At 24.4% G+C, this 17,039-nt stretch overlaps 3 non-coding genes across 3 annotated transcripts; all 3 read left to right on the top strand.

The window, feature by feature from the left end:
* Positions 1 to 35: 35 nt before the first annotated feature.
* LOC123304637 lies at positions 36 to 154 on the top strand. Its single transcript, XR_006536637.1, has one exon. It is a non-coding gene; the product is annotated as a 5S ribosomal RNA (ribosomal RNA).
* A 6,357-nt stretch (positions 155 to 6,511) lies between these two features.
* On the top strand, positions 6,512 to 6,630 carry LOC123304639. Its single transcript, XR_006536639.1, has one exon. It is a non-coding gene; the product is annotated as a 5S ribosomal RNA (ribosomal RNA).
* A 6,356-nt stretch (positions 6,631 to 12,986) lies between these two features.
* Positions 12,987 to 13,105, top strand: LOC123304640. The gene has a single exon (XR_006536640.1). It is a non-coding gene; the product is annotated as a 5S ribosomal RNA (ribosomal RNA).
* The last annotated feature ends 3,934 nt before the right edge of the window (positions 13,106 to 17,039 follow it).

Raw genomic sequence — 17,039 nt, forward strand, 5'->3', positions numbered from 1 at the left:
AAAATATATATTTGTAAAAATTTTCATTTATTACTGGCAACAGCCATACCACGTTGAAAACACCGGTTCTCGTCCGATCACCGAAGTTAAGCAACATTGGGCACAGTCAGTACTTGGATGGGTGACCGCTTGGGAACACTGTGTGCGGTTGCCTTTTTATATTAAAAATATAAATTATTTTTCTTCTTTTCTTTTTTTTTACACACCATATATAAATATATGTTATTTAGAAATGTAAACCTTTTATATTATTCGTCAACAAATAAATATTATTTTTTGTATAAAATTTTATTGCATTTATAACTCATATCATGGTTACTTTAAAGCGAGAAGTTTTTTTAATATTTCAAATGAATATAAAATAATATAAATTTTATGAAATTTATTTATTTTTAGAAATAGCAATCGCTTATAATTATAACAAAATTTTAATAATGTTTAATTTTATTTCAATAATTTATATATATATATATATATATATTTTTTAATAAAAATAATATACTCTTATTTAATAATATATGTTGGTCCTATATATAGGACCGAAAATATTTCTTATTTGTTTTTTTTTTTTTTTAAATTGTCATTTAAAACGCTTATGCACGTTCTCCACGAATACGTCTTGCCAATTGTATATCCTTAGGCATAATTGTAACACGCTTTGCATGAATTGCGCATAAATTGGTATCTTCAAATAAACCTACTAAATAGGCTTCACTAGCTTCTTGTAATGCCATAACAGCTGAACTTTGGAAACGTAAATCGGTTTTAAAATCTTGTGCAATTTCACGTACTAAACGTTGGAATGGTAATTTACGAATTAACAATTCAGTACTTTTTTGATAACGACGAATTTCTCGTAAAGCTACTGTACCAGGACGATATCTGTGTGGTTTTTTTACTCCACCAGTTGCTGGTGCACTTTTACGTGCAGCTTTCGTTGCTAATTGTTTTCTTGGTGCTTTACCACCAGTTGATTTACGTGCAGTTTGCTTGGTTCTAGCCATTTTCAAATAATAATGTTTTTACAAAAAAACACACAATTTTAAAAATTATATTCGACAATTTGATACTACAAAGTCAAATGTTTAAATGCGAAATAAATGTGTTGTATTTATATTTATATGAAATTTCAAAATTTTTGTTGTCATATCCTATTGGATAGCTATCAGAGTATGGACTAATCAAATTGTATAGGCGTGGCTTAAAAAATCTTTAATGCTTTATATAAAAAGGCACAATTGTACCGGCGCTCACATACATTACAATACTTGTGAGGTTAACACACGTGTTATCCGTTCGTTAAAATATTGTAAATAATTTTTTATTAAAATGACTGGCAGAGGAAAAGGTGGAAAGGGTCTTGGAAAGGGGGGTGCAAAACGTCATAGAAAAGTTTTGCGTGATAATATCCAAGGTATTACAAAACCTGCAATTCGTCGTTTAGCACGACGAGGTGGAGTAAAACGTATCTCTGGTTTAATTTATGAAGAAACACGTGGTGTACTTAAAGTATTCCTTGAAAATGTTATTCGGGATGCTGTTACATATACTGAACACGCAAAACGTAAAACAGTTACAGCTATGGATGTTGTATATGCATTAAAACGACAAGGTCGTACTTTGTATGGTTTTGGAGGTTAAGAAAATATAATAATTTACTTAAAATATTTAGTAAATTTATTAAAGAATATTTAATACATCCGATAAATTTAAACAGGCTTTCCTTTTTGGGAAGCCACTAATTTTATTTATATAAGAGTAAATAAATTTGTTAATAAATATAACATATTATATAATTTGTTTACAACAAATTATTTTGTTTATAACATACATTACCAAATATTTTTATTTATTTTTTTTTTTTTTTATTGTAATATATCTGCAATAATAAATTATAATTTGTATATTATCTATTTTATTTTACAATAACTTATTGAATTTTTGAAAAAATTTTATTATAAATTAATATACTATTATATTTTTTATATATACAAGTTAAGAGTAACAAGTATCGATAGGAGATTATCGAATTTATAACTAATAAAACATTTCGCCTTAATCAAAGAAAATAAAGATTTTGCTATACCATTTTTTATACTTTCAATAAATAATTTATTATTAAATTTTTATTATTTCATTTATTTTTTAAAATTATTAAAAATATTTTTCTAATAATTATAAGCGTACATAAACAAGTAGTAAATGTAAAATGAAAATAATAAAGGTAATGTAATGCAAATGCATTACATTGATTTACGATATATATTCCGCGATATCCTTTATTATATTTAAAATTAATAATATTGATATACTAATAATAGATATATTCAAGCTATTAATATATAAAATTTTATATTAAATATGATATTAATAATTGTTTATTTTATTTTTTTGTATATATAAAAATAATTTACTCTTATTTAAAAAATTTGATGGCTCTCTTAAAAAGAGAGCCGTTTTTATATGTTGATGTATTTTTATGTTATCAATTAAATAATATTTTCGATTTATTTATTTTGAACTTGTATATTTTGTAACAGCTTTAGTACCTTCACTAACAGCGTGCTTTGCCAATTCACCAGGTAATAATAATCGAACTGCGGTTTGAATTTCCCGACTTGTGATTGTTGAACGTTTATTATAATGTGCTAAACGTGATGCTTCAGCAGCAATACGTTCAAAAATATCATTAACAAAACTGTTCATGATACTCATAGCTTTACTAGAGATACCAGTATCAGGATGCACTTGTTTTAATACTTTGTAAATGTAAATTGCATATGATTCCTTGCGCTTCCTCTTCTTTTTCTTATCACTCTTTGATATATTTTTTTGAGCTTTGCCAGCTTTTTTTGCTGCTTTTCCACTTGTTTTTGGTGGCATTGTTACAAACAATTAATATACACAGATAGTTACAGAACACCAGTCAGTATATGTATGAGCGTGTCGTGTATACAACTAGCGTATTATATACGCGAAGATGGATATAACAATAAAAATGAATACTACTCTCTGATTGGCTAAAAATAATACTATAAGGTGATTGGTTTATTTTTAAAGTTTTATATTTTATAAATATTATAAATTAAAATACCCAAATAACATTTTAAACATTTATGTTACAATCCCCGTAACGTACACATCTGTGTGATTATATTTACAAAAAAAAATATTAATTAAATAAATTTATTCGCTATGTCTGGACGAGGTAAAGGTGGTAAAGTAAAGGGAAAGGCAAAGTCAAGATCAAGCCGAGCAGGATTACAATTTCCTGTTGGAAGAATTCACAGATTATTACGAAAAGGAAATTATGCTGAACGAGTAGGTGCTGGTGCCCCAGTATATTTGGCTGCTGTTATGGAATATTTGGCTGCAGAAGTTCTCGAGTTAGCTGGTAATGCTGCCCGTGATAACAAAAAAACACGTATCATTCCACGTCATTTACAATTGGCAATTCGTAATGATGAAGAATTAAATAAATTATTATCTGGTGTAACAATTGCTCAAGGTGGTGTATTACCAAACATTCAAGCAGTGTTATTACCAAAGAAAACTGAAAAGAAAGCATAAATTAAAAACATTGCATTAATTTTTATAATAATAATACATCGATCATAGGCCTTTTAATAAAAGGCCACAAATTTATTTAAAATAAGAGTAAAAATTATTTTTATAAATAATATATTATAATATTTTTTTAAAGAATCAATTTAAATAATTATAAATTAATGATTCTTTTTTTTTTTTTCTTTTTTTATATGTTATTATGGAAATAATTCATCATATTATGATGACATTTAGGTAACATATTATAAGAATATTCATAAAATATTATCAAAATAATATTGTATTATGATGATATTTAGACAAAATATTATAAGAATATACACAAAATATTATCAAAATAATATCATTAGATAACAAAACTGTTCATGATACTCATACCTTTACTAGAGATAAAAGTATCAGGATGCACTTGTATTAATACATATTATCACAACATCACAAAATATTTTTTAAAAGGAAAAATTTTTTTAAAATTATTATAAAATTTGATTGAATTAAATTTCAATTTATTTTTTTAATAATTAAAGAAAAAAAAAAAACAAAGCATATAAACTTTCTATTGAAAATGTTATTTTAAACTAGATGGCCAAGTGAACTTCGTTACACAAACAATATATGACGTATTCGTTATTTAAATAATCAGTATCCTTTGATATTATATCAATACGTTACTCTCTTCTTTTGATACATATTAATAAAATTTCAATTTATAAGATTTTATGTCAATTATATAAATAATATTATAAATTTTCTAAATACATAAGTTAAGTAACAAAAAATTTGAATAACAAGATAAATTTATATATTATGTTTTAATACTCGATACTATAATATATCGCATCCGTTACCAATTATTCGGTATCCTTTGATTTATACACAGAATGAACTAAAAATATATATCAAATTTATTTTATTTATTTATATATTTAATATTATTATTATTATTTTATATTACAAAGTTTCTTAACGAAGCTTACAATGATTTCTCATATCGTACTTAACAAAATTATTTAGATCATATAAAATTTAAATTGTTAAAAAATTTGTATATTTATTATTATTATTATTTATTTTTATTAAAATTACATAACATAAAATTAATAATATTTTAATAATTATATAAATTAATTCTTATTTAAAATAATCTTATATTAATCTCAACAAATACTCTAATAATATATTTTGTCATAAATTTTTTTATATTTAAAATAAATATTATAATATATAAATACTTATATCAGTATAAAATTTCTTTATATAATTATGAAAAAATTAATTTAATAGTTAATTATTGATATTAATGCATAAATAAAAGTATTTTCTAATGAAATATATTTTGTCAATGTTCGATTAACACATTTCATAATAATACGTTTTCATTATTGACAAAAAAAGTTTTTCTAAAAATGAAATCTTATACTATACTATATATATTTATATATTAAATTTTTTAATTATTTATATACTAATAATTTATAATAAATCGATATTAAATAAAAAATAAAAATATATACTTTTTAAGTTTACCTTAAAAATATTATTGTTTTGTATGATTGAAATAATTAATATTAAACTATGTTTATTAATAATTGTTAATAAAAAAATTAAATATATTTTAATTTATAAAATAAATATTATTATTAAATTTATAATTTATTATTTTATATATTATAGAAATTGAAAAAATAAATCATGTTTACTACGACAGTAAATTAGAAATACTATTTAATTTTTATGTGTTTTCTACATGGTACTTTGACTTACATAGGGACTTATATTATTGTGAATAATGATATAATTGAAAACCTTTATTTTTTATTTGATAGAATTATTATATTTTATCATTTAAATATTTATAATAAATACATTATTTTTATAAAGTAAAAAAATATGGCCGAAGAAAATTCTACAGCTGTTGCAGCAACTGCGGTTACTGCTGCTTCTACAACACCAACAAAAAAAGCAACAGCTTCTGGTGCTAAACGTACAAAACAACATTCAAAACCAACACATCCACGTACATCAGAAATGGTTGTTAACGCAATTAAAAATTTAAAAGAACGTGGTGGTTCATCATTACAAGCAATTAAAAAATATTTAGCTGCAAATTATAAAGTGGATTCTGATAAAATTTCACCATTTATTAAAAAATATTTAAAAGCTGCTGTAACTGAGGGAGCCTTGGTACAAACTAAAGGTAAAGGTGCATCTGGTTCATTCAAATTGGCTGCTTCCGCTTCATCTAATTCTTCAGCTAAATCAAAAGTATCCAAAAAAGAAAGTGGAGCAAAAGGTTCAGCAAAGAGTGCTAAAAGTAAACGGGCACCAAAAGAAAAGAAAGCCACAACTACATCATTGGCAGCCAAAAAGCCTAAAGCAAAAAAAGCGACTCCATCATCATCAACTGCTGCTAAAAAAGTTACTGCAAAATCATCAGCGGCATCAAAAAAAGCACCAGTTAAAGCAAAACCAGCAAAAAGTACAAAATCCGCTGCCAAAAGTAGCCCTGCTCGTAAACCGAAAGCACCAAAAGCTAAGAAAGCTTCTGTTGCCAAATCATCTCCTACAAAAATTAAAAAAGCAGCACCAAAAAAGAAATGATCTGTTACTTTAATAATATATTGAAATATTTCATTATTTTTGCTAAAAAATGAAAATAACATAGGCCTTAATACAGGCCACAAATTAATATTTGATAAGAGTAAATTATTTTTTGTATAAATATTTTATAAAATAATAGTTAAGAAACATTTGCCACAGTCAGTACCACGGATGGGTGGCCACTTGAGAATACTGTGTGCGGTTGCATTTTTATTTAAAATATATGGTATAATAAATAAGTATATATTTAAATTGATTACTTCATTGAAAATTTTAATAATATACTTTAATATTAATGATATTTATGAAAAATATATATTTGTAAAAATTTTCATTTATTACTGGCAACAGCCATACCACGTTGAAAACACCGGTTCTCGTCCGATCACCGAAGTTAAGCAACATTGGGCACAGTCAGTACTTGGATGGGTGACCGCTTGGGAACACTGTGTGCGGTTGCCTTTTTATATTAAAAATATAAATTATTTTTCTTCTTTTCTTTTTTTTTACACACCATATATAAATATATGTTATTTAGAAATGTAAACCTTTTATATTATTCGTCAACAAATAAATATTATTTTTTGTATAAAATTTTATTGCATTTATAACTCATATCATGGTTACTTTAAAGCGAGAAGTTTTTTTAATATTTCAAATGAATATAAAATAATATAAATTTTATGAAATTTATTTATTTTTAGAAATAGCAATCGCTTATAATTATAACAAAATTTTAATAATGTTTAATTTTATTTCAATAATTTATATATATATATATATATATATTTTTTAATAAAAATAATATACTCTTATTTAATAATATATGTTGGTCCTATATATAGGACCGAAAATATTTCTTATTTGTTTTTTTTTTTTTTAAATTGTCATTTAAAACGCTTATGCACGTTCTCCACGAATACGTCTTGCCAATTGTATATCCTTAGGCATAATTGTAACACGCTTTGCATGAATTGCGCATAAATTGGTATCTTCAAATAAACCTACTAAATAGGCTTCACTAGCTTCTTGTAATGCCATAACAGCTGAACTTTGGAAACGTAAATCGGTTTTAAAATCTTGTGCAATTTCACGTACTAAACGTTGGAATGGTAATTTACGAATTAACAATTCAGTACTTTTTTGATAACGACGAATTTCTCGTAAAGCTACTGTACCAGGACGATATCTGTGTGGTTTTTTTACTCCACCAGTTGCTGGTGCACTTTTACGTGCAGCTTTCGTTGCTAATTGTTTTCTTGGTGCTTTACCACCAGTTGATTTACGTGCAGTTTGCTTGGTTCTAGCCATTTTCAAATAATAATGTTTTTACAAAAAAACACACAATTTTAAAAATTATATTCGACAATTTGATACTACAAAGTCAAATGTTTAAATGCGAAATAAATGTGTTGTATTTATATTTATATGAAATTTCAAAATTTTTGTTGTCATATCCTATTGGATAGCTATCAGAGTATGGACTAATCAAATTGTATAGGCGTGGCTTAAAAAATCTTTAATGCTTTATATAAAAAGGCACAATTGTACCGGCGCTCACATACATTACAATACTTGTGAGGTTAACACACGTGTTATCCGTTCGTTAAAATATTGTAAATAATTTTTTATTAAAATGACTGGCAGAGGAAAAGGTGGAAAGGGTCTTGGAAAAGGGGGTGCAAAACGTCATAGAAAAGTTTTGCGTGATAATATCCAAGGTATTACAAAACCTGCAATTCGTCGTTTAGCACGACGAGGTGGAGTAAAACGTATCTCTGGTTTAATTTATGAAGAAACACGTGGTGTACTTAAAGTATTCCTTGAAAATGTTATTCGGGATGCTGTTACATATACTGAACACGCAAAACGTAAAACAGTTACAGCTATGGATGTTGTATATGCATTAAAACGACAAGGTCGTACTTTGTATGGTTTTGGAGGTTAAGAAAATATAATAATTTACTTAAAATATTTAGTAAATTTATTAAAGAATATTTAATACATCCGATAAATTTAAACAGGCTTTCCTTTTTGGGAAGCCACTAATTTTATTTATATAAGAGTAAATAAATTTGTTAATAAATATAACATATTATATAATTTGTTTACAACAAATTATTTTGTTTATAACATACATTACCAAATATTTTTATTTATTTTTTTTTTTTTTATTGTAATATATCTGCAATAATAAATTATAATTTGTATATTATCTATTTTATTTTACAATAACTTATTGAATTTTTGAAAAAATTTTATTATAAATTAATATACTATTATATTTTTTATATATACAAGTTAAGAGTAACAAGTATCGATAGGAGATTATCGAATTTATAACTAATAAAACATTTCGCCTTAATCAAAGAAAATAAAGATTTTGCTATACCATTTTTTATACTTTCAATAAATAATTTATTATTAAATTTTTATTATTTCATTTATTTTTTAAAATTATTAAAAATATTTTTCTAATAATTATAAGCGTACATAAACAAGTAGTAAATGTAAAATGAAAATAATAAAGGTAATGTAATGCATTTGCATTACACTGATTTACGATATATATTCCGCGATATCCTTTATTATATTTAAAATTAATAATATTGATATACTAATAATAGATATATTCAAGCTATTAATATATAAAATTTTATATTAAATATGATATTAATAATTGTTTATTTTATTTTTTTGTATATATAAAAATAATTTACTCTTATTTAAAAAATTTGATGGCTCTCTTAAAAAGAGAGCCATTTTTATATGTTGATGTATTTTTATGTTATCAATTAAATAATATTTTCGATTTATTTATTTTGAACTTGTATATTTTGTAACAGCTTTAGTACCTTCACTAACAGCGTGCTTTGCCAATTCACCAGGTAATAATAATCGAACTGCGGTTTGAATTTCCCGACTTGTGATTGTTGAACGTTTATTATAATGTGCTAAACGTGATGCTTCAGCAGCAATACGTTCAAAAATATCATTAACAAAACTGTTCATGATACTCATAGCTTTACTAGAGATACCAGTATCAGGATGCACTTGTTTTAATACTTTGTAAATGTAAATTGCATATGATTCCTTGCGCTTCCTCTTCTTTTTCTTATCACTCTTTGATATATTTTTTTGAGCTTTGCCAGCTTTTTTTGCTGCTTTTCCACTTGTTTTTGGTGGCATTGTTACAAACAATTAATATACACAGATAGTTACAGAACACCAGTCAGTATATGTATGAGCGTGTCGTGTATACAACTAGCGTATTATATACGCGAAGATGGATATAACAATAAAAATGAATACTACTCTCTGATTGGTAAAAATAATACTATAAGGTGATAAGGTTTATTTTTAAAGTTTTATATTTTATAAATATTATAAATTAAAATACCCAAATAACATTTTAAACATTTATGTTACAATCCCCGTAACGTACACATCTGTGTGATTATATTTACAAAAAAAAATATTAATTAAATAAATTTATTCGCTATGTCTGGACGAGGTAAAGGTGGTAAAGTAAAGGGAAAGGCAAAGTCAAGATCAAGCCGAGCAGGATTACAATTTCCTGTTGGAAGAATTCACAGATTATTACGAAAAGGAAATTATGCTGAACGAGTAGGTGCTGGTGCCCCAGTATATTTGGCTGCTGTTATGGAATATTTGGCTGCAGAAGTTCTCGAGTTAGCTGGTAATGCTGCCCGTGATAACAAAAAAACACGTATCATTCCACGTCATTTACAATTGGCAATTCGTAATGATGAAGAATTAAATAAATTATTATCTGGTGTAACAATTGCTCAAGGTGGTGTATTACCAAACATTCAAGCAGTGTTATTACCAAAGAAAACTGAAAAGAAAGCATAAATTAAAAACATTGCATTAATTTTTATAATAATAATACATCGATCATAGGCCTTTTAATAAAAGGCCACAAATTTATTTAAAATAAGAGTAAAAATTATTTTTATAAATAATATATTATAATATTTTTTTAAAGAATCAATTTAAATAATTATAAATTAATGATTCTTTTTTTTTTTTTCTTTTTTTATATGTTATTATGGAAATAATTCATCATATTATGATGACATTTAGGTAACATATTATAAGAATATTCATAAAATATTATCAAAATAATATTGTATTATGATGATATTTAGACAAAATATTATAAGAATATACACAAAATATTATCAAAATAATATCATTAGATAACAAAACTGTTCATGATACTCATACCTTTACTAGAGATAATAAGTATCAGGATGCACTTGTATTAATACATATTATCACAACATCACAAAATATTTTTTAAAAGGAAAAATTTTTTTAAAATTATTATAAAATTTGATTGAATTAAATTTCAATTTATTTTTTTAATAATTAAAGAAAAAAAAAAAACAAAGCATATAAACTTTCTATTGAAAATGTTATTTTAAACTAGATGGCCAAGTGAACTTCGTTACACAAACAATATATGACGTATTCGTTATTTAAATAATCAGTATCCTTTGATATTATATCAATACGTTACTCTCTTCTTTTGATACATATTAATAAAATTTCAATTTATAAGATTTTATGTCAATTATATAAATAATATTATAAATTTTCTAAATACATAAGTTAAGTAACAAAAAATTTGAATAACAAGATAAATTTATATATTATGTTTTAATACTCGATACTATAATATATCGCATCCGTTACCAATTATTCGGTATCATTTGATTTATACACAGAATGAACTAAAAATATATATCAAATTTATTTTATTTATTTATATATTTAATATTATTATTATTATTTTATATTACAAAGTTTCTTAACGAAGCTTACAATGATTTCTCATATCGTACTTAACAAAATTATTTAGATCATATAAAATTTAAATTGTTAAAAAATTTGTATATTTATTATTATTATTATTTATTTTTATTAAAATTACATAACATAAAATTAATAATATTTTAATAATTATATAAATTAATTCTTATTTAAAATAATCTTATATTAATCTCAACAAATACTCTAATAATATATTTTGTCATAAATTTTTTTATATTTAAAATAAATATTATAATATATAAATACTTATATCAGTATAAAATTTCTTTATATAATTATGAAAAAATTAATTTAATAGTTAATTATTGATATTAATGCATAAATAAAAGTATTTTCTAATGAAATATATTTTGTCAATGTTCGATTAACACATTTCATAATAATACGTTTTCATTATTGACAAAAAAAGTTTTTCTAAAAATGAAATCTTATACTATAATATATATATTTATATATTAAATTTTTTAATTATTTATATACTAATAATTTATAATAAATCGATATTAAATAAAAAATAAAAATATATACTTTTTAAGTTTACCTTAAAAATATTATTGTTTTGTATGATTGAAATAATTAATATTAAACTATGTTTATTAATAATTGTTAATAAAAAAATTAAATATATTTTAATTTATAAAATAAATATTATTATTAAATTTATAATTTATTATTTTATATATTATAGAAATTGAAAAAATAAATCATGTTTACTACGACAGTAAATTAGAAATACTATTTAATTTTTATGTGTTTTCTACATGGTACTTTGACTTACATAGGGACTTATATTATTGTGAATAATGATATAATTGAAAACCTTTATTTTTTATTTGATAGAATTATTATATTTTATCATTTAAATATTTATAATAAATACATTATTTTTATAAAGTAAAAAAATATGGCCGAAGAAAATTCTACAGCTGTTGCAGCAACTGCGGTTACTGCTGCTTCTACAACACCAACAAAAAAAGCAACAGCTTCTGGTGCTAAACGTACAAAACAACATTCAAAACCAACACATCCACGTACATCAGAAATGGTTGTTAACGCAATTAAAAATTTAAAAGAACGTGGTGGTTCATCATTACAAGCAATTAAAAAATATTTAGCTGCAAATTATAAAGTGGATTCTGATAAAATTTCACCATTTATTAAAAAATATTTAAAAGCTGCTGTAACTGAGGGAGCCTTGGTACAAACTAAAGGTAAAGGTGCATCTGGTTCATTCAAATTGGCTGCTTCCGCTTCATCTAATTCTTCAGCTAAATCAAAAGTATCCAAAAAAGAAAGTGGAGCAAAAGGTTCAGCAAAGAGTGCTAAAAGTAAACGGGCACCAAAAGAAAAGAAAGCCACAACTACATCATTGGCAGCCAAAAAGCCTAAAGCAAAAAAAGCGACTCCATCATCATCAACTGCTGCTAAAAAAGTTACTGCAAAATCATCAGCGGCATCAAAAAAAGCACCAGTTAAAGCAAAACCAGCAAAAAGTACAAAATCCGCTGCCAAAAGTAGCCCTGCTCGTAAACCGAAAGCACCAAAAGCTAAGAAAGCTTCTGTTGCCAAATCATCTCCTACAAAAATTAAAAAAGCAGCACCAAAAAAGAAATGATCTGTTACTTTAATAATATATTGAAATATTTCATTATTTTTGCTAAAAAATGAAAATAACATAGGCCTTAATACAGGCCACAAATTAATATTTGATAAGAGTAAATTATTTTTTGTATAAATATTTTATAAAATAATAGTTAAGAAACATTTGCCACAGTCAGTACCACGGATGGGTGGCCACTTGAGAATACTGTGTGCGGTTGCATTTTTATTTAAAATATATGGTATAATAAATAAGTATATATTTAAATTGATTACTTCATTGAAAATTTTAATAATATACTTTAATATTAATGATATTTATGAAAAATATATATTTGTAAAAATTTTCATTTATTACTGGCAACAGCCATACCACGTTGAAAACACCGGTTCTCGTCCGATCACCGAAGTTAAGCAACATTGGGCACAGTCAGTACTTGGATGGGTGACCGCTTGGGAACACTGTGTGCGGTTGCCTTTTTATATTAAAAATATAAATTATTTTTCTTCTTTTCTTTTTTTTTACACACCATATATAAATATATGTTATTTAGAAATGTAAACCTTTTATATTATTCGTCAACAAATAAATATTATTTTTTGTATAAAATTTTATTGCATTTATAACTCATATCATGGTTACTTTAAAGCGAGAAGTTTTTTTAATATTTCAAATGAATATAAAATAATATAAATTTTATGAAATTTATTTATTTTTAGAAATAGCAATCGCTTATAATTATAACAAAATTTTAATAATGTTTAATTTTATTTCAATAATTTATATATATATATATATATATATATATTTTTTAATAAAAATAATATACTCTTATTTAATAATATATTTTGGTCCTATATATAGGACCGAAAATATTTCTTATTTGTTTTTTTTTTTTTTAAATTGTCATTTAAAACGCTTATGCACGTTCTCCACGAATACGTCTTGCCAATTGTATATCCTTAGGCATAATTGTAACACGCTTTGCATGAATTGCGCATAAATTGGTATCTTCAAATAAACCTACTAAATAGGCTTCACTAGCTTCTTGTAATGCCATAACAGCTGAACTTTGGAAACGTAAATCGGTTTTAAAATCTTGTGCAATTTCACGTACTAAACGTTGGAATGGTAATTTACGAATTAACAATTCAGTACTTTTTTGATAACGACGAATTTCTCGTAAAGCTACTGTACCAGGACGATATCTGTGTGGTTTTTTTACTCCACCAGTTGCTGGTGCACTTTTACGTGCAGCTTTCGTTGCTAATTGTTTTCTTGGTGCTTTACCACCAGTTGATTTACGTGCAGTTTGCTTGGTTCTAGCCATTTTCAAATAATAATGTTTTTACAAAAAAACACACAATTTTAAAAATTATATTCGACAATTTGATACTACAAAGTCAAATGTTTAAATGCGAAATAAATGTGTTGTATTTATATTTATATGAAATTTCAAAATTTTTGTTGTCATATCCTATTGGATAGCTATCAGAGTATGGACTAATCAAATTGTATAGGCGTGGCTTAAAAAATCTTTAATGCTTTATATAAAAAGGCACAATTGTACCGGCGCTCACATACATTACAATACTTGTGAGGTTAACACACGTGTTATCCGTTCGTTAAAATATTGTAAATAATTTTTTATTAAAATGACTGGCAGAGGAAAAGGTGGAAAGGGTCTTGGAAAAGGGGGTGCAAAACGTCATAGAAAAGTTTTGCGTGATAATATCCAAGGTATTACAAAACCTGCAATTCGTCGTTTAGCACGACGAGGTGGAGTAAAACGTATCTCTGGTTTAATTTATGAAGAAACACGTGGTGTACTTAAAGTATTCCTTGAAAATGTTATTCGGGATGCTGTTACATATACTGAACACGCAAAACGTAAAACAGTTACAGCTATGGATGTTGTATATGCATTAAAACGACAAGGTCGTACTTTGTATGGTTTTGGAGGTTAAGAAAATATAATAATTTACTTAAAATATTTAGTAAATTTATTAAAGAATATTTAATACATCCGATAAATTTAAACAGGCTTTCCTTTTTGGGAAGCCACTAATTTTATTTATATAAGAGTAAATAAATTTGTTAATAAATATAACATATTATATAATTTGTTTACAACAAATTATTTTGTTTATAACATACATTACCAAATATTTTTATTTATTTTTTTTTTTTTTATTGTAATATATCTGCAATAATAAATTATAATTTGTATATTATCTATTTTATTTTACAATAACTTATTGAATTTTTGAAAAAATTTTATTATAAATTAATATACTATTATATTTTTTATATATACAAGTTAAGAGTAACAAGTATCGATAGGAGATTATCGAATTTATAACTAATAAAACATTTCGCCTTAATCAAAGAAAATAAAGATTTTGCTATACCATTTTTTATACTTTCAATAAATAATTTATTATTAAATTTTTATTATTTCATTTATTTTTTAAAATTATTAAAAATATTTTTCTAATAATTATAAGCGTACATAAACAAGTAGTAAATGTAAAATGAAAATAATAAAGGTAATGTAATGCATTTGCATTACACTGATTTACGATATATATTCCGCGATATCCTTTATTATATTTAAAATTAATAATATTGATATACTAATAATAGATATATTCAAGCTATTAATATATAAAATTTTATATTAAATATGATATTAATAATTGTTTATTTTATTTTTTTGTATATATAAAAATAATTTACTCTTATTTAAAAAATTTGATGGCTCTCTTAAAAAGAGAGCCATTTTTATATGTTGATGTATTTTTATGTTATCAATTAAATAATATTTTCGATTTATTTATTTTGAACTTGTATATTTTGTAACAGCTTTAGTACCTTCACTAACAGCGTGCTTTGCCAATTCACCAGGTAATAATAATCGAACTGCGGTTTGAATTTCCCGACTTGTGATTGTTGAACGTTTATTATAATGTGCTAAACGTGATGCTTCAGCAGCAATACGTTCAAAAATATCATTAACAAAACTGTTCATGATACTCATAGCTTTACTAGAGATACCAGTATCAGGATGCACTTGTTTTAATACTTTGTAAATGTAAATTGCATATGATTCCTTGCGCTTCCTCTTCTTTTTCTTATCACTCTTTGATATATTTTTTTGAGCTTTGCCAGCTTTTTTTGCTGCTTTTCCACTTGTTTTTGGTGGCATTGTTACAAACAATTAATATACACAGATAGTTACAGAACACCAGTCAGTATATGTATGAGCGTGTCGTGTATACAACTAGCGTATTATATACGCGAAGATGGATATAACAATAAAAATGAATACTACTCTCTGATTGGCTAAAAATAATACTATAAGGTGATTGGTTTATTTTTAAAGTTTTATATTTTATAAATATTATAAATTAAAATACCCAAATAACATTTTAAACATTTATGTTACAATCCCCGTAACGTACACATCTGTGTGATTATATTTACAAAAAAAAATATTAATTAAATAAATTTATTCGCTATGTCTGGACGAGGTAAAGGTGGTAAAGTAAAGGGAAAGGCAAAGTCAAGATCAAGCCGAGCAGGATTACAATTTCCTGTTGGAAGAATTCACAGATTATTACGAAAAGGAAATTATGCTGAACGAGTAGGTGCTGGTGCCCCAGTATATTTGGCTGCTGTTATGGAATATTTGGCTGCAGAAGTTCTCGAGTTAGCTGGTAATGCTGCCCGTGATAACAAAAAAACACGTATCATTCCACGTCATTTACAATTGGCAATTCGTAATGATGAAGAATTAAATAAATTATTATCTGGTGTAACAATTGCTCAAGGTGGTGTATTACCAAACATTCAAGCAGTGTTATTACCAAAGAAAACTGAAAAGAAAGCATAAATTAAAAACATTGCATTAATTTTTATAATAATAATACATCGATCATAGGCCTTTTAATAAAAGGCCACAAATTTATTTAAAATAAGAGTAAAAATTATTTTTATAAATAATATATTATAATATTTTTTTAAAGAATCAATTTAAATAATTATAAATTAATGATTCTTTTTTTTTTTTTCTTTTTTTATATGTTATTATGGAAATAATTCATCATATTATGATGACATTTAGGTAACATATTATAAGAATATTCATAAAATATTATCAAAATAATATTGTATTATGATGATATTTAGACAAAATATTATAAGAATATACACAAAATATTATCAAAATAATATCATTAGATAACAAAACTGTTCATGATACTCATACCTTTACTAGAGATAAAAGTATCAGGATGCACTTGTATTAATACATATTATCACAACATCACAAAATATTTTTTAAAAGGAAAAATTTTTTTAAAATTATTATAAAATTTGATTGAATTAAATTTCAATTTATTTTTTTAAT

This window comes from Chrysoperla carnea (assembly GCF_905475395.1).
Source record: "Chrysoperla carnea chromosome X unlocalized genomic scaffold, inChrCarn1.1 SUPER_X_unloc_74, whole genome shotgun sequence".
NCBI classification, from domain to species: Eukaryota; Metazoa; Arthropoda; class Insecta; order Neuroptera; family Chrysopidae; genus Chrysoperla; species Chrysoperla carnea.